Source organism: Pezoporus wallicus, unplaced genomic scaffold, assembly GCF_028554395.1.
Source record: "Pezoporus wallicus isolate ANWC-B61680 ecotype Strahan unplaced genomic scaffold, APGP_CSIRO_Pwel_v1 contig_1438, whole genome shotgun sequence".
Taxonomy (NCBI): Eukaryota; Metazoa; Chordata; class Aves; order Psittaciformes; family Psittacidae; genus Pezoporus; species Pezoporus wallicus.
In genome coordinates, this window is record NW_026638681.1 from 3768812 (window position 1) to 3787635 (window position 18824).

General features: G+C 41.3%; 1 long non-coding RNA gene across 3 annotated transcripts; it reads left to right on the forward strand.

The window, feature by feature from the left end:
* The first annotated feature begins 431 nt into the window (after positions 1-431).
* LOC130600489 (uncharacterized) lies at positions 432-18261 on the forward strand. 3 transcript variants are annotated; one of them, XR_008972468.1, is made up of 5 exons: positions 432-500; positions 3500-3707; positions 4081-4298; positions 5210-5407; positions 17297-18261. It is a non-coding gene; the product is annotated as an uncharacterized LOC130600489 (long non-coding RNA). The 3 variants fall into 3 exon arrangements; XR_008972467.1 differs by lacking the exon at positions 17297-18261 and adding an exon at positions 12519-13075; XR_008972466.1 differs by lacking the exon at positions 17297-18261 and adding an exon at positions 6241-6892.
* The last annotated feature ends 563 nt before the right edge of the window (positions 18262-18824 follow it).

Consider the following 18824-nt stretch of genomic DNA (forward strand, 5'->3'; position numbering starts at 1 on the left):
CAAATCGGCCCCCACAGGCGCCATTAAACAGATTTGTCTTTGTTGCAGATCTCTCCCCGTGAGTAGCTGTTGTCCAGACTCGGTGTTCTGTAGGCATTGCTCCCTGCTAAGCAGAATCTGATTGCTGCCACTTGGTAACGTTTTGCGTGACATCATTACTTAGAGCTTCTGACATACCCTTTTATTTCTCAGTACTTCAGCTGGCATATGGGAGTCGGTTAGGATCTGAACAGTACTATCTGCCCATTGTAACAGATATCAAGGGGTTCAGTTGCAGCCCATAATTACAAAATCTGAAATGAGACATAGAGTTTAGTAGTAAGATCCATGTTTTCCAGAGTGAGAGTAATGAAGCACTGCAACCACTTACCAACCATTATGAAGGATTGTTATTCTAAAATTTTATAACCAAGGATGCTGTTTTTTTCTTAGAATTTAAGCTGTAGCTCAGAGATTAGTTTGCTCAGAGATGTGCTGCACCCCACGGAGAAGGATCCACAGTGGGTGATAGTCATAACGATGCCTCCCAGCTTTGCCTCTAACCCACCCCCCAGTTGTCACAGCATATGCTGCAGGCAATTTCCACTCTTAAACCACTGTCAACAACCGCTTGAAAATCCTGTGTAAGACTACAGCATCTCCATGTAAATTAACAATTCAAGGATTTAAATGGGATCTTAGTTTAAGTGTGAATTCATTTGTATAATTGCTAGGAAATCTGTGTGGTTTGTGTTACTCTTTTTGTTTCTTTTAAAACTGCCCTATGGTGTTTTTAACTTATTTAAACTCAAGATACGACTATTTTCAGCAAGAGTACTCTCCTTTCTTTTTCATTTCTGTTCAGTGTTTGAAGAGAACATTTTTTTCCCCCATATGGTATTTATTATACAATAAATGAGCATTACTATTTGCGGAGTTATTAGTAGAGATAGTGGGCACTTGTCCCAAGGAAGCTGCCTGCAGGGGAAAGAAGGGTGGAGTTGTGGCCATACCTTTCAGGTAAGATGATGTGGGGCCACTCTCTGCTGAGATAGTTTCAAACGAATTAGCTTCCTTTAAAGGAAGAATTGTGAATATCTGTGTGGACTAATTTCTTCTGCTTCTGGCTCAGGTCTCCCTGAGACAAGTGTACACAATGTAGCTTGTTAGCTATTCTGTTCCCCTACTGAAGAACATATAAAATAGGAAGAAAAATAAATAAATCAAGCTCATACCTAGCAAGTACTAGTTGGGAGACTTGTATATATTATTCATGATAGAAGGAAAGAGTTTGGAAGTTAGATATGCATAGTGTAACAGTCTTGAGCCTGGCAGAAATAATGGAGGCTCCCACTGATTTTGGAGAACTTAATTACATAGAATCACAGAATAGTTAGGGTTGGAAAGGACCTTAAGATCATCTAGTTCCAGCCCCCCTGCCTTGGGCAGGGACACCTCACACTAAACCATGCCACTCAAGGCTCTGTCCAGCCTGGCCTTGAACACTGACAGGGGTGGAGCGTTTACCACTTCTTTGTGCAACCTGTTCCAATGCCTCACCACCTGCACAGTAAAGAACTTCTTCCTTACATCTACTGTGAACTTCCTTTGTTTAAGTTTGAACCAATTACCCAATAAAGTTGAAGTTGGTTCCCCAAAATACTACTTTTTATGAAAATGGTGCTTGTTTTCAACAGATTCCTGTAAAATGCCCCAAATGCAGCTTTTTGACCTCTTGTTCTGCAAACTGAACTCCAATGGAAGGTCTTTCCTCTGAATACAGCCCCACATTTTTTTTTTTTAATCTGTAGAGGTAGTGAACACATTTGAAACACATACACTAAACACATTATCTTTTATGATGCATTTTTCCAGATAAAACATAATTTGGTTCCTAAAGAACTATTTTCAATATCCAGTAAACCCAGTTGTTTGGTTTATGTTTGGATTTTTTGGTTTTGGTTTGTTACGGGCTTTTTTCCACCTCAGCAGAATGGAGGGACATTGGTAATTGCATTTTGCTTTCTGACAGGTTCTTTTTTATTGACCTCAAGTTAAGGACAGAATGCAACTGTGTCAGCCCAGTCCAAGCATGTGATACAGTGTGAATTAAAGACTGGCTGCCAGCAGTCCACATGTCTTTCCCTTCTGCCTCTTAGTGGCAGAGAGGCTCAGGAGTTGAATCCTCTCTTCCTTACTGATGTCTGAACTTGTGTTCCTGTTCCCCCAGGAAGAGCTGAAGGCACATATTTTGAACCAGCCTGCAACAGGTGTAGGTATAAAGTGTACAGTGCGACAGGATAATGAGTCACGCTATCACATACACCCTTTTGCCTACTGGGAAGATGAATGGTATGCGTGAGAGTGCATATGCCTGCACACGTGGAAAATTCAGTGTCTCTCACTGGCTCAGGGAACAAACACAAAACAGATCATGACCTTGGCTGCCAGTGTCCTTACATTTATGTAGATCATCTGCAGTACGCGTATGCAGGCAACCTTTTCATATGTCCAGAGGAAGGAGATTAGAAATGGGCAACTCTACTTTCACTCTCCTGGGTTTATTTTGGAAGTTGTCCACCTGCAGTACTCTGTCACCATCTGGCAAGATCAGTTTTATTGTGAAGCCATGACTGTGGTGGTGCAATGAATGTCTCGCGGGATGTGTTTTACTTCTGGCCTGATATTAGACAATAGTTTCCCCTGAATGACATGTTATATTTAGAATCACTCTCTCACTGTTCAAACCCTGAGCAATCATTGTTGCAGTTGCTGTCTTTCTGGTGGACAAAAATAAAACTTAGATGAAATAAATTAACATTTTAAAGGCAACTAATGCTAAGTACTTTGAAAAGTAGTTATTAAGCCAGTAATCCTTACATGCATAGTATTATTCAAATCAACATGGTGAAATTAGAAGAAAAAATGCAAAAATTTTATAGATAGATAAAAGTAAGCATTCTTGGGAATTAAAATGCATAATTAAGAGAATTATAAATATTCATTAGTGGTACAGTTGATATTCCTTGCTTCGAAATCCTTAACTTGGTGATACTTGGTCTTCTAGCTTCCATACTAAAATATGGCAACTTACTGCAACACTTACTCATGAAGGGAAGTATACACTGCATTAAAGGGAAGCATACACTGCATTAAAGGGAAGCATTAAAACTGAGTTAGTCTTCTACTGGTTTTGTAGCAGCTGTATTTTGCTACCTATTTTTTTTAAAAACTTATTTTTATCAAATGAGTTAATCTAGTTCGTGCTCCATAAACAGATGATAGTTGCAGTTCTCATGGGATCATTCTGTTCTTTAGTTTTCAAGTTAGCAGAGACAAGGCAACTCTGCTCATCCACTGTATCTTTTCATATTTTTTTGTTTGTTTGCTTTTTAACTGGATAGTGGATGTTTCAAAAAAGAAGTTATTTGAAAAATAAGCTAAAGTGAAATTGCTATGTATGATAGTATGTGAATTGCTCTAAATGCTGGTATTTGTCATTGCTGTCTCTAAATCCTAGTTAAGGATTGAAAATTTAGTGATACATACTCAAGGCTCTGGTTTCCATATGTAGTGAAGATACCCAAAAGAAGCAGCAGCAGTGGAATTGTATGAAAACCCTGAGACTGTCACTATGCTGGATTTAAACAAATTCTGTTAATCCTGCACTAACCTGAGCTCTCCCATCATGCAAAAGAACTAAATCAAAGCAGAAAAAATAGCTTCAAGTAAGAGGTACCCTATATCCAAGGTAATACAGGATAGTGTTTACTAAAACATATTTCAAAAATATGGTTTTTAGAAATATATTTAATTATACTAAGAAAAATACATACTTAGCATACTTAAGAAAATATATCACATCCTTTCAGTTTTCTGTTTCAATTTGGTTATACCATGCTGAATTGCTGTGCAATGTCTTCAGAAAGGGCATTGAGAGTTTAGTACTGATTATTATATGGTGGTCTAGTAATTTACTGTAGGTAATTAGATGGCCCCAGCACGCGTATGTCTCTTTGTCTGTGGACCTCAAAAGTTTTTGATGTATTACTGTTATGAAACCTCTTGTGGAAGTATGATACTTCTAGCATTTTTTTACAGATCTGGAGATACACTCAGAGCAGCTAAATTACTGGCCAGGGTCCCTGTAGCAAGTCCTTAGCAGAGCAGAGGTAAAGGGCAGCTTTCTGTCAGGTCCAAAGGTACTGCATTCCTTAGCCACTGCCTTTCTCATGAATCAGTATCTGCATTCCTGCTGACCTCAGGGAAGACAGGAATGAAAAATCTAGTAATAACCAGCAGAGGCAGGATTCCACAGGGTAAGTTGATCTAGCTGCACATAGGTCCTAAAAGAGGATGTTTTTTTACTACTTTTATCCTGATCCTGGCTGTGCACAGTTTCTGCTTATTGTGCAATGGGTCTGGGGTTTGTTGGAACCTTTCTTGAGTTGTCTGAGCTCATTAATGTGGCAGAAAACATACCCAGACAAAATAAAAGCAGATTGTTTTCTGCCAAGAAGCTGAATTGACTCACTTACCATAATGAGTGCCAGAGCTGGTGCAAAAGCAGAGCTTTCCACAGCGAGGAGCATGGGAAAGGTTAAGAATAAGTAGGAAATGATGTGGAGGAGGCTAGGGACAGCATGAAATATTCAGCAACTGCAGCCTCTGAGATTGTCTCAGCTGCTCACAGACCTTCAGCCTCTGTATCATCAAATCAAATTATAGTTCTCTGTTGGGTAATTCTGGAGATATTAATGGCTACACTATTGTCATGAAGAGTGAACTATACTGCTTGTTTTTGAGAATAATACATGGCCCTTTTCAATTTTATGTCACAAAACTAATGTATCTGCCATAAAGCTGATGGCAGACTTCAGCTATACAGAGGTCTTCTGGAGATTCTTTATACTCTGATTATATCCTAACACAAAATGATGTTAGTTACCAGGAGCTGGAGGTCTTGGGGGACTGGTAGATAATGTATGAAGAACATCAGAGTGCCATGCTTGCTCAGCCATAAGGAAAAGCCTACGGGACATGTTACTGCTGCCTGTAGCTACCTAGTGGGAGGGTGTAGAGGAGATGCATCCAGTCTGTTCTCAGAGGTGCATGGTGACAGAAAAAGGAGGGAAGAGACACCACTAAAAAGTGATACTATTTAGATGTAAGAGGTGAAGGGATGGATAGAAATAAGCTTTTTTTTTTTTCACTTTTTTTCACCCCCCAGTAAGAGTTGTCAAACAGTGGAGCAGATGTACAGAGAGTCTGTAAAATGTCCATCCTTCAGGGTACTCAAAATGCAGCTGGGCAAGGCCTGACCAACTTGCTGTAACTGAGCCTGCTTTGAACAGGATCTGGAACCAGCTGGCCTCCAGAGGTTCCTTCCAGCATACCTGATCCTGTGGTTCTGTGACTTTTTTTGAGAGTAAGCGTAACAAGCACTCAAGTACTGAGTATCTGTAAGTATGCCCTAGCTCTACTCCCTTTAACTCTATGACAAGTCTACCTAATGCTAGGTAGACTAATAGCCACATGCTTTCAGTTGCGCTCCATTTGAAATCTAAACAGAGACAAGTTGGAATATGAAATAGAGACAGAGAGCATGAAGCTAATGCATCAGTGGATTAGAGCTCTCAAGAATCTCCAGCTGTGGTTAAATAGCCTCTTTTCTTTTCTTTGGAAGTACTGCATGCTGTTTCCATGTGACATGTCTCCAAGCAAAATCTGAAACAATAGAAATGCTTCAAGCAGGACTGCTGCCACTACCTGCACCGTTTCCAAATGCTCTAGCAATTGTGTATTGCTTCATAGTCTATAGTGGTTTAATAATGAAGTTCTAGGAGGCCATTCTATAGATTTTGAAGACAGCCCTGAGATCATGAAAGTCATTCACTGGTATCACCTTTGCCCCAAATGCCCAAATCAAAGATACCTCTGTGAGGCTGGGTGTTAGCAGTAGGGATGAATGGTATCATAGAACCCCTGAAAATTTTGAAAATACAAAAAAAGGCAGAGCCCTATGGGCATCCAGGGATACAGTGATTCTTCCATTTTAAAGACTGGAGGGCTAAGAAAGCATAGAATTTCACCTAACCTTCTAGCAAATTTGGCTACATTCTTATGCAGCAGCATGATATATGTGTGAAGGAATACACTGTCAGATAAAGGAGTATGTTAGAACGGCCTTCTGTAAATGCCTAAGTCACGTACTTTGCAAGTGGAACTGCTGATAACTGTGATGGTTACTTCCATACCTAGGTCATAAAGGACTCAGAAGTAATGCAAATGCCAACCTTAGATTTTAATGTATCAAGGAATTTGTTGCCAGAAGAGAACCATGGGACATGCCTTTGCTTCAGCTTTTAACTTTTGTGTTAGTTTTTAACACTGAGGAATGAGTAGAATTTGCTACTAGATTAATAGTTAAACAAATATAACCTACACAGATGGTTCCAAATAAAGGAATAAGACCTAGGAGCAAGGCTTGATACAGTAATTGGATACCCTAGACTTAAGAGTTGCTGCCAGATTAGAACTTTCCTCCTGTTTTTATGGCTCTAATATTTTTATGTATTTTTTAGTTTTCTAGCTAATTCCCTAAATGAAATAAGAGGATAGGTGTTTAAACAAAAACTCTGTAGTAAGGACTTGATATTTACAGTCCACTGCTTCTGCAGAAGATACTGAGTAGGTAAGAAGAGTCCAGCAAAGCCTGATTTATAGGTAGAGACCTTCTGGAGAGATTGGGTATTGGATGTTGTCCTATAAACCTTGTTCGGTATTGATGAGTCCTCCAGCAGTACCATAATATTTGGGAATATCTTCCACAAGAGATTATGAAAATACCCTGAATTTATTCTATAAATCTAGGGGTTCTGTATGTAGGGGGAGAAATTCTTTCTGACTGCAACTGGGGATAAATGGGCCATTATAATGAAAAGAAAAAAAATAAAAATAGAAGCATCTAGAAGTGCAGAAAAAGACTGGTCTTTGCAGAATCCAGGACGGATCAGCACAACTATCAGGACAGAAGAAGCATTCCTGCTGTGATGGAGTTCGGGTTCTAGAAAGAGGAGAATCCTGGACAGTCCTAGTCTTGATGCCAGAAGTAGCCTTGCCCTGTAGCTTTTCTTTTCTGAAGAGAGCAGTGTATTTTACTAAAAGGCTGGAACGATAGATGTAAAGTTTCAGTTGTGATTCTAAAGGATTCTGTGAGACTGAGTCCTGCAGAAAACCTAAAAGATTTTCTTCTTAGTAACCTTTTTTTTCTTTCTTTTTTTCTTTCTTTCATCAGTACTAGCTGATGTGGCAGGAGCAGCAAGCAGTTATGGGACCAAGCCAAGCCCTTGGACCTTCTTTTCTTCCCTTCAAGGCCTTGCTGTTATTGGTGAAGGGCTTTGAAGCTTGGCCCAGAACCTCCTGAAATGGCAACTGGATATTAAGAAATCAAAGTTCCTTAGACATCTTGTGCAAATGGTCAAGAACTGGGAGAAGTTGTGGAAATTGCTGAAGCGTGTCAATTACTGAGGTGAGTAGCTCGAGAGAGGACGCCTTCAACACCGGAGCGGGGGGAAGCTCAGCGTCCAGGAGCCCCAACTCAGAGCGGCAAGAGCCTCCCACCGAGGGAGCCTCAACTCCTCGACAGGACCTGCCCATGAGCCGGCAGCTCAGCTGACGAGAGCGAGCAGCTGACTCACAGGGGGCGGAGCCTGAAGCAGCGGCACCAGCCCTGACTGGGTGAAAACCTGCCACAGGGAGCGCGGCGATCAAGTGCGGCACTGCAGCTGGCGCGGCAGTTCGGGCAGGCAGAGCTAGCGGGATGGTGAGCACTTGCTTCATGACCAGAGCCCGGCCCGGTCTGGGAGCTCTGCTCTGGCTGCCCCGGCGGTGGCCAGCGTAGGCACCCAGACAGAGCTGATGAGAGGCGAGGCTGCAGTGCAGAGCTCGGAGTGTAGAGAGTGCCTGCGCCGGTCTTGTGAAGGGAGGGTGCACAATCGGCAGGGATGCAGTCGGTGCTCCATGGTGCAGGTCTTCCTGCAGCAGGTGACTGCGCTGCGGGACGCTGTCAATAGGCTGAAAGATGTCAGGGAAGCTGAGAGGAAGCAGGACTGCTTGCTCCAGGCCCAAACTGTGCTGAGGCCCTCAAGCGTCGTTTACTTCTTCCAGCAGTCTTCATCACGTCTGGCCGTCTTTGGAGCACGCGCAGTAGGTGCTTATACCAGCTTAATTGGTTCGTTAGGACCAGAGACAACAATCCTCCTGTCCTCCTGCTTACCAGTTAGTTTAACTGTAGCCCATCCTGGGCACCTGCCATTCCCAGATACTCCTTATCCCTGTGACCTGTTCTTCTAGACTGTTTTTCTTAAAACTATGTCAGCTATAATGATGTATCTTGTACAAGAATTCTCAGTATGTTCTCTAGCTGTAGTCTACGTTTTTTTTCTGTGTATCATGCACCTCAGTAATTTCCCATTGCTACTGTTACAAAGCCATTAAACTTAACATTACTTAAAACTGATTCTAGAGGTTTATATATTTCATTTTGTAATTTTGTGCTCCCCCTTGTCTCGCTCTTCAGGAACCTGCTTAGTAAGGTTCCATGGGAAATAGCCATAGAGGGCAGGGGGGCCCAAGACTGCTAGTTGGTATTCAAGGATCACCTGCTGCAAGGTCAGGAGTGTTGCCTCCCAAATAGAAGAAAGTGCAGCAGGAGGGCCAGGAGACCTCCTTGGATGGATAAGGAGCTGCTGAGGAAACTCAGAGGGGAAAAAGAGTCTTATAAAAGGTGGAAACAGGAACAGGTGGCCTGGGAAGAATACAGGAATGTTGTCTGGGAAGCTAGGGACCAGGTTAGAAAAGCTAAGACCCAGTTGGAATTAAGCTTGGCTAGGGATGTGAAAGGTAACAGGAAGGGATTTTATAGGTACATTGTGAAAAAAAAGACAGAATAGGGACAACGTGGGCCCTCTCTGGAAGCTATCAGGGTAACTGATTACCCTGGATTTGGAGAAGGCTGAGGTACTTAATGACTTCTTTGCCTCGGTCTTCACTGTCAAATGCTCTGACCCACCACCCAGGTCTTGGAAGGCAGATTCTGGGACTGCGAGAGTGAAGACCTTGGGTACACTGTAGGAGAGGATCTGGTCTGAGACCATCTTAAGAACTTGAACGTGCACAAGTCCATGGGTCCTGGTGAAATCCATCCCTGGGTCCTGAAGGAGCTGGCTAATGAAGTTGCTAAGCCACTGTCCATCATATTTGAAAAATCATGGCAGTCAGGTGAAGTTCTCGATGACTGGAAAAAGGGAAATATAACCCCCATTTTCAAGACGGGGAAAATGGATGACCCAGGGAACTACAGACCAGTCAGTCTCACCTCTGTGCCTGGCAAAATCTTGGAGCAGATTCTCCTGGAAGGCATGCGAAGGCACATAAAAAACATCAAGGTGCTTGGTGACAGCCAGCATGGCTTCACTAAGGGGAAATCCTGCCTGACCAATTTGGTGGCCTTCTATGATGGGGCTACAGAACTGATGGACAGGGGTAGAGAAGTTAACGTCATCTACCTGGACTTGTGCAAAGCATTCGCTGCTGTCATAGAATCATAGAATAGTTAGGGTTGGAAAGGACCTTAAGATCATCTAGTTCCACCCCCCCTGCCATGGGTAAGGGCACCTCACACTAAACCAGATTACCCAAGGCTCTGTCCAACCTAGCTTTGAATACCACCGGGGATGGAGCATTCATAATTTGGGCAACCCATTCCAGTCCCTCATCACCCTTAAAGTAAAGAACTTCCTCCTTATAGCCAATCTAAGCTTCCCCTATTTAAGTTTTAGCCTGTTACCCCTTGTCCTATCACTACAGTCTCTAATGAGGAGTCCCTCCCTGTCATGCTGATGTCCCGCATGACGTCCTTGTCTCTAAATTGGAGGGACATCATTTTGATAGATGGACCACTTGGTGTATAAAGAACTGGCTGAATGGCCACATACAAAGAGTTGTGGTCAATGGCTCAATGTCCAGCTGGAGACCAGTAACGAGTGGTGTCCCTCAGGGATCGGTGTTGGGACCGGTCTTGTTCAACATCTTTGTTGCTGCCCTGGACAGTGGGATTGTGTGCACCCTCAGAAAGTTTGCCGATGACACCAAGCTGTGTGGTTCAGTTGATACGCTGGAGGGAAGGAATGCCATCCAGAGGGACCTCGATGTGCTTGCGAGGTGGGCTGATGCCAGCCTCATGAAGTTTAACCACGACAAGTACAAGATCCTACACCTGGGTCTGAGCAATCCCAGGCACAGCTACAGGTTGAGTGGAGAAGATATTCAGAGCAGCCCTGCGGAGGAGGACTTGAGGGTGTTGGTTGATGAGAAACTTGACATGATGGTTGATGAGAAACTTGAGCCGGCCTCAGTGTGTGCTCGCAGTCCAGAAAGCCAACCATATCCTGGGCTGCATCAAAAGGATTGTGACCAGCAGGTCAAAGGAGGTGATCCTGCCCCTCTACTCTGCTCTCATGAGACCTCACTTGGAGTATTGTGTACAGTTCTGGTGTCCTCAACATAAAAAGGACATGGAACTGTTGGAACAAGTCCAGAGGAGGGCCACGAGGATGATCAGGGGACTGGAGCACCTCCTGTATGAAGACAGAGTGAGAAAGTTGGGGCTGTTCAGCCTGGAGAAGAGAAGGCTGTGTTGAGATCTCATAGCAGCCTTCCAGTACCTGAAGGGGGCCTATAGGGAGGCACTGGAATGGGTTGCCCAAGAAAGTTGTGAATGCTCCATCCCTGGCAGTGTTCAAGGCCAGCTTGGACAGAGCCTTGCGTGGCATGGTTTAGTGTGAGATGTCCCTACCCATGGCAGGGGTTTTGGAACTTGATGATTTTGAGGTCTTTCCCAACCCTAACTATTCCATGATTCTAAGAGATGTCAAATGAGGAAGTCTCAGTTTCACCAATGTTTCCAGGGACCAGCATACGACAGAACTGATCCATAGTAACAGATGCTTTCTGATGCCAAGGACTGACACTGATGTGAAGTCATGCATCAGTAGCAGCTGTTCCTTAGGCTTGTACTCTCTATTTTGAAGTGTTCCAGGTTCAAAGGAATAGAGACAGACACATACTGCACAAGTTCCTTCCTGAGTCAGAAAACTCATTTGCTATGTAAGCTGGCAAATATAGTTCGCTGGGGACACTGAAGTGAGCACCAGCCTTTTTGAACTTCATAAAAAATGTCTTACTGTGTTTGATTTGGGAATTGAATTGCATTTGAAGTTAGTTTGGAAGATATTGCATATACTTATTTCAGGTATTGCCAAATTGGAAGCCCAGAGCAATGTTTATGGGGGAAAAACCCAACAATCCAGCTCTAAAAGGGAAAAAATCGGAATCAACTAAAGTAAACTACAAGAAAAAGACACAGAGGAAACTAAGCTATCAATAAAGCTATCAATGAAGCTGTCCAAGAGAAAAGTGCTTTTCAGCAGCAGGGAATAACTGAGGTTGTGAAGTTAAAAAGCCTGGCGAATATCCTGAGGAGAGTGTGAGAAAGTTGAAACATGTCTAGTAGATATGACATCAAAAAGCCCAATCACCCAAAGAGAAAGTGTATACATGGACTCATCTTCAAAGACTGAATTTGACATTTTTATAATTTGTTGTGTGCTTTCTGAGCATCTGCTGAGACTACACATCTCAAACGTTACTGGTGGCAGCTAGTCTAAAGAATGCACTTTCCTGGTGCAATGGTGGAGGACCGTGACATGCAGAAAAAAGAAAATCTCCCGTCTGAAACAGTGACCAGTTCTTCCTATTCTCGCTCTTCTCCTGGAAGGTGAGGATGAACTGCTCACCCCACAGTCCTGAGCCAGGAACAGGAACAGGAACCAGCCTGCTGCGGTCCAGGAAACCCAGGGTAATACCAGTATTAATATCTGCTTCTGTCAGAGCCAGCCAGATTACAGCCAAGCCTAAAGGGCAGGGTACTAGACCAGAGGCAAATGTAAAGGGTGTCTTTCCCTGAAGTGACCATAATGTAACATACACAGCATTGCAGACAACCAGAGTGTCAGATTTGCATTCTGGATTCTGAAGCACAGATACTTGTACAATAGATGTTTCTCACAGGCTTATATACAGTGTAAAGATGTGTCCACCTATGATACCAGTTATAGCTGTTTCAGTAGGTTATTATACAGTTCTGAACATGGTCAAATTATGTGAGTCTTGCATACCATACTGTCTGAATGGTTTTCCAACGGTAGGTTCCATTTTTCTTTAATGTACCTCAAAACATAGTTTCCTGCTCATGTTTAATGAAGTAAACTCCTGATAACTGCAGCATACACTATAGTCATTATTTCCTCCTCATATTTCAGGGCCTTTGACATTTCAGTCTGCCCAGCAATGGTTCGTTAACAGGATGTACTTACATATTCATATTTCAGCTGCTTGTTATTAACTTCTGTCTAATTCCAGTAATGCTCTGATCCATCATCAGAACAGCTTACTCATAAGCATTTGGTTCTGCCCAGGTTACAACACTGTTCTGCAGGAGAAGCAGCTCCTTAGGGGCAGAGCTGAGAGCTGGGGTGGAAACTGCTCCAGCTGCCTTGTTTGCGAGTCATCCCTGTAAGTACATTAACTTCTAGAAGCTGTGTTGATTCTTCCATGCAATTGAATAACATGATGATGATTGTGGAAGAGTGATTTCTCTGCATATACTCCTTGTTGAGGCTATTAGGACAAAGTATGATAGGGCACAAATAAAATCATAAGGCTAGACGTTCAGATGATGAACATCAGTGTGGCAGTGTTAAAGTTCATCTATTGCAGTAGAAAAATTACCTTTCTAATGACATTATAAGGTTCCTATTATTATAAGATAAATTCATAGCTGACTGTTCATTCTGTATGAGATTTTTTTTTTTTGTATAATAATACAAAGAAATTTAATTTCTAATTTTAGCCTCTTTTATACATTTATTTCTACCATATTTTTTGAGACAGGGAGTCAGCCTGAGGAAACATACTGCTCAGTTTGATTTCAGATACTATAGATGTAGTTTGTTCTTTCTGTTCTATGCAGAAATAGTTAATGACCAAGATAACTGCACAGTGAGTGCACCACAGCTGAATATTTCAAAATACTTCAGGAAAATTCTTGCTCCCCCTGCAGTCAAAGGAAGCTTTTGCAGTGAATTTAAAAAAGAAAGGAGATGTGCATTTCTGCTGTGGATGCCCTAAAAATGTGCTCGATGTTTATGTCTGTGTTTGCTTTGCTTTGGCTTGCCACTGCTTACTTAAGAAAGAAACTAGATTAACATTTTAACATCACATTATCTCTCAGATATCTCTGCTTACTATCTTTGTTTGCTGTACTTTTGTAAATAAGATAAACAGTGAGTAAACAGAAAAAACAACTTCCATGGTGCATTTTGTACAAAGTTCTCAGACGATTAATGGTGGAGCATGTGAGTCTGCTAAGACAAAAGAGGACAGGTGGTATTAAAAAATCTCAGATGCATTTTAAATGTAGGGAAGTACACTTCTAATTAATATTTTAAAGTACGATGTGAACTTTGAAAGTAAATGTTATTAACACTAAATAATTGTAATTGTTACTTTTGTAACATTTATATACATAAAAACAAATAAATACCTTTTTCATATAATAATAAAATAATAACACAATATCCATCAGAATAACATACCTTAATAAGTGGTTGAATGCCATAATTTTCATAGAATAACTTAGGTTGTGAGGGAACTCAGGTCATCCTGTTATGGTCTTCTAAGATTAAAACCCCCACTTTTTTCCACCTAGGGAAATGTTATGCTATTCCGTAAGTTCCCAGGGGATACAGCATCCAAATAAAAGTTTTTTTTTTCCATACCTTCTCCTGGAAGGACTGATTAATATTTTCTTTTTACCTCTTGCTCTTTAAAATCTTGTAATAATTGGCTGGTCTAAAACAAAGAACTTTTCTGTGGCTGAAATGCTAAGTTTTCCTCATGCATGTCAGCAGAATGTTTTACTGTTTATCATTTTGACAGCTGAGGCAGTGTATGTGAAACAGGTGATCCCAGATAAGAAAGCATATTTCTCATGACAGTTTACTGGGCAGGAAAGGAGAGATTTAGGATTTACATAACAGAACTAAGCACTGAACATTTCAAATGCTTCAAAGTGAATTCAGAGCCATATATTTCAGCAAATAAAGGAGAGATTTTTCCATCAAAATGGATTAACTCTGAGGTTTTATTTTTAGCTTGGAATATTAGCTTTTCTCCAGGCCAGTTCTAGAAAGTTTGAAGATCAGATTTATACTGTTACACAGAAAGTACCTCCTGAAAGAAACACCCTGCACACTACCTTTTGGCTTTGCAGAAAGCCCTCATCGGTTAAACTTTAAACAGCCAGCCTCCCAAAGAAACTTTTTCTGCAGTCACTCATTGAAGAAGGGGCTGTTGTGGAAGAAAGGTGAGAAACTATTTTGCCTGGATGTGTTGTGTACTTCTGCATGCAGAGTGGCTGGTGGGTTGATACTGTATTTGTTATGTGATCACTCTATCTCCTTTGATGACTTGAGGTCAGAGACTACCTTGTTTATAACAAATTTCAGTGAGCATGGGAAAATTCATTCTACAATTTTATGAGCAATGATCAGTTCATTCACCTCAGGAAGCAAAGAATAAGGAACTGCAATGTACTCTTCTGAAGAAGTAATTCAAGGGTGGAGTGTCCATTTCTTAGCAGATCTTATAAAATATTTCTTATCTCACTAATACAAATCTCAAAAGGCCCAAACTCTCATCTTTGTGCTTTTAAACATGAGCTATGCCACCTGCAACAGGCAAATCTAATAAGCTGTGGTTGTGGGCCTGAGGGCTGAAGATGTGAAAAAATCCAAACCAACCAACCCTAAAAGGATCGTTTTTCCAACCTGCAGATAAAGGAGCTTATCAAATTGTTTCACAACAATTTTTTTTTCTAGAGGAAAGGGCAAAGTTCCCTCTCCCCTGCATTACAGAGACACCCAGTGATCCTTATTTTAGGCTGGTGTTTATTGCATTAGCAAACATTTCAGCGTTTAAGAGGAAGATCCAACCTCTTAATCATAAGAAATTCAATTTACCAGTGAAATCAGCAAAGGGCATAACTTAGACACTTTGAGGTAGATCTTCTCCCTCTCCCTTTCCCTTTCTCTCTCTCCCCCTCTCTGTCTCTCTCCCTCTCCCCTTTCCTCTCCCTCTCCACTTCTGTCCTCCCATTTCATGAGACCGTATCCTACCAGTATAGATTGGATCAATGTGTAGCTGCCAGGGTTGTGAATCAGAGTGCTGGTAGGTTTTCCTCTTTCCTGGGCTTTTCCAAGAGATGTGTATTTGATGGGAAGTGCCCTTCAATTGCTATGCAGAGCTGGTCAGACCTGCTCAGTTCATCCCAGAGGTCGCATTGCTTGGCAGGAAAGCAAGCAACAGAATAGCTGAAGTTGTATCTCTCTCCTCTATTCTCTGCTTAGCCACAGCTGAAAGGCAACAAGGCTGTGACCAAGCACCTTCTGCTCTTTGGAAGACCTTATACTTCATGCTGGAGAAGTTGTGGGAGGTAGCTGGGGAGATATGGAGATATGGTCACTTCCAGTCTTTTCTTTAGAAGGATATAGCTGATTCAAACTCAGTTAAACTTCAGTTAAACAAAAAAAAAAAGTCCAACCCTTCAGGGTGGTCATCAGAGACCAGGTCTTCTGTTTAGACATCTGACCTTAGCAGTCATACTCTAGAGCTCCCCAGGGCTACCAGAGAATATTATGTACAATAAAACCACTTTCCTCTGCAGTCTAGACTCTGTGAGTGATAAGCAAACAACCTCCTTTTAGGGCAGGAAGCAACCTTAATCCTGAGTTTTGCCGTGGTATAATAATATGGGGTTCAAAGTACTGTGTTATAGTACATATCTAGATGGAAATTTCTGTGACCATTGACTGCATTATTTGCCACATATGGGTGAGTCAAGTGTGTTGTGAAATATTTCCTGGTTACTTGTAACAGTAAGTCCATAGCAGAATATGAATTATGCTGTGATGCCAAGTGCTCTTTATCTTATCACAGAATCTGGGTGTGTGCAATTGTTTTTACAAACTTCTATGATTTTATTTTCCCTTGACTGACTTAATATGAATGTCTCCTCAGCTTGACGGTGATACAGATGCTATAGGGGCACTGTAACTGTTAAATTACAATTTCTGTGTGTAAATAATGATGTAAGTAAAACTGAGCAGTTTGGTGTGATATGTGACAAAAAAAAATTAGAAATGGCGCAAATACTAAACAGCTCTAATTTCTGATGATTTAGTGAGTTCTTTCATAATAAATAGCCTTGTCAAGTCACTAAAGATGCCAACTAACACAAAACAAAAACTAAAAAAAATTAAAGGATAACACCCCAAACAACCAACTTTGCCTGACAGCACAGGCAAAGCATTTTTCAGCATTTCTAGAATGCTCAGAAAGATACAAACACTCCTTAATACTGACTTAGGAGTTAAACTTCTCGGTTTAGAGGGGCTATTCCTACCCTCCCTGGTTTCATAGTTGCTTTTTAAAAACAAGCAAGCAAACAAACAAATAAAACCTCGTGTCATTCACATTGTCCTAGACTCTAAGTTTCCTACCTCTTTCTGGTTTTCAGAAATCTCTCTGCTTTTTTGGGATTCTTGATACCAGCATTCAACATTCTTCCAGTAATATCTTCTATTACGGAAATGTAATTACTTGGCCTGTGGCTGCCTTCTTTCGTTAGCTTTCTCTTAGTTTCCAGTTTTACTTAGTGGTTACTGAAATCAGTTGAATTTGTTTGCCTTTTGTGTAACCAAATCCATGACATTGTCTTGTTTTCTTGAAAGTGTTGCATAAACTAGTACTCGCTATTAAGTGATTATATGAGTTGAGAAAATTAGTAATATGTAATATTTACAGACCTCATTCAGAAACAGCGGATGTTGGCACTGTTGGCAATAAAACCCAAATTATCAAGTATCAAAAGCTACCTTGAGCAAAAAAGTCTTTATTTACCTTTTGTCTCCATTCTTCCCCTTTGTGGTTATTCTGTTACCTCTTTGTCTAGTTTCATAGCCAGCTTTTATCTATTGTGTTGTGCTTACAGCCACATATTTGTGTATTGTATTGATATATTTTCACACATCACTGTTATTCTATGTTGCAGTAGCAACAAACATTCACAGAGAAGTATTTGTTTTCTTTTGTACAAATTACTCTATTTTCTATTTATTTCCTTCTTCATATTTAGAGTCACAGACCAGGTGAGGCAGGAAGGCACCTGCAAAAATCATCTGGTCCAAACATCTGCTCAGAACAGAGTCAGCAAGAGCAGGTTGCTCAGAGCTGTGTACAGTTGCAGTTTGAGTATCTTCAAGGATGGAGACTCCACTGCCTCTCTGAGCAAGCTGTTCCTGTGCTGGATCACCTTCATGGTAAAAAAGTGTCTTGTATATCATGAAATTTCTCATATTTTAGTTTGTACCCATTACCTCTCATCCTGTCACTGGACAACACAGAGGAGAGCCTGGCTCTATCGTCTGTACTCTCCCCATCAGGTATTTACGCACATCGATAAATCCCACTGAGCCTTCTCTTCTCCCAGCTGAGCAGCCCCAGCTGTCTCTGCTTTTCCTCCAGATGTGCTCCAGATGTGTATCACCAGGGACGAGCAGAGGAGAAGCATCAGCTTTCTCAATCTGCTGGCAATGCTCTGCCTAATGCAGCACAAGATGATATTGGCCTTCCTTCTGCGGGGACACACTGGAGTCTCGTAATTGCATTTTTTTAAAATATAAACTGGTGTACCTTATTCCTAAATCTTTTTACTTTTTCTGTCCCAGTCCTCTTGAATATGTATATGTATTGTCAGTAAATCCTCCAAGGGCTACGTCAAAACTACACTTTTAATTAACCCACTGAGTCCAACCTTTAAGCAGATGTATTTATTTTCAGAAATCACTCTAGATCCATTTTTCTGAAATTGTTTTCCTGTTAATGTAACTAAATAACCTTTTACCACCAGTTTTCCTTGCAAAATCTCAGTTTCAGCCTCCATCTGAAAAAGCTTCCTTGGTTCTCTGTAACTGTATAATTAATTGATTTAATGTTTTCCAGCCTCTTACCAGCAATACTCTCTTTCAAAAAATCAACTTGGCGACCCTTAATTTTCAGTCTGCTTTTCAGAAACTTGTCCATGCTACCATTTCTCCCTCTACCCCCCTCTGCTAGGTCTCACACCCCTGGATATTGTTTCTGCAGCAAACTGCAATGAGCATTGTTTCTTTGTTAGTTAAGCGACGATATGTCTGCAGTCGTTCCAGCCTGTCATATTTGCTGCTTTTCCTTTTTTTATTTGTTCATGGCACGGTTGCCCAGGAATACCTAACTCAAACAAAAGCACAGGTAGTGGTTTGTTAGCATCTGTTTTTTATGTAAGTGCAGGAGGGTTTTCTATTATTATCTTGTTAAAAGTACTCAGCAGATCCACTGCTTTTTCTGTTGCTGCTTCCAGGTTTCCGCAGTCATCTTCATTTTAAACCTCCTGAAGACAGTGCCTTAATTCAGAGATAATTTTGAATTGAATTTGATGATTGCTGGAAAGGTGAAAGAATAAGAAGTGAGTGATGTGGAAATCAGAGTCAAACTAAGAGCCAGTACTTGAGAAAAAGATACATGAAATTCAGCCAGTCACCACTGGATGGCTCTAAGTAGAAATTACATTCTGTCAATCCACCTATAGTAACCCGAAACTCTCGTACCTCTTGCGTTTCTGCAAT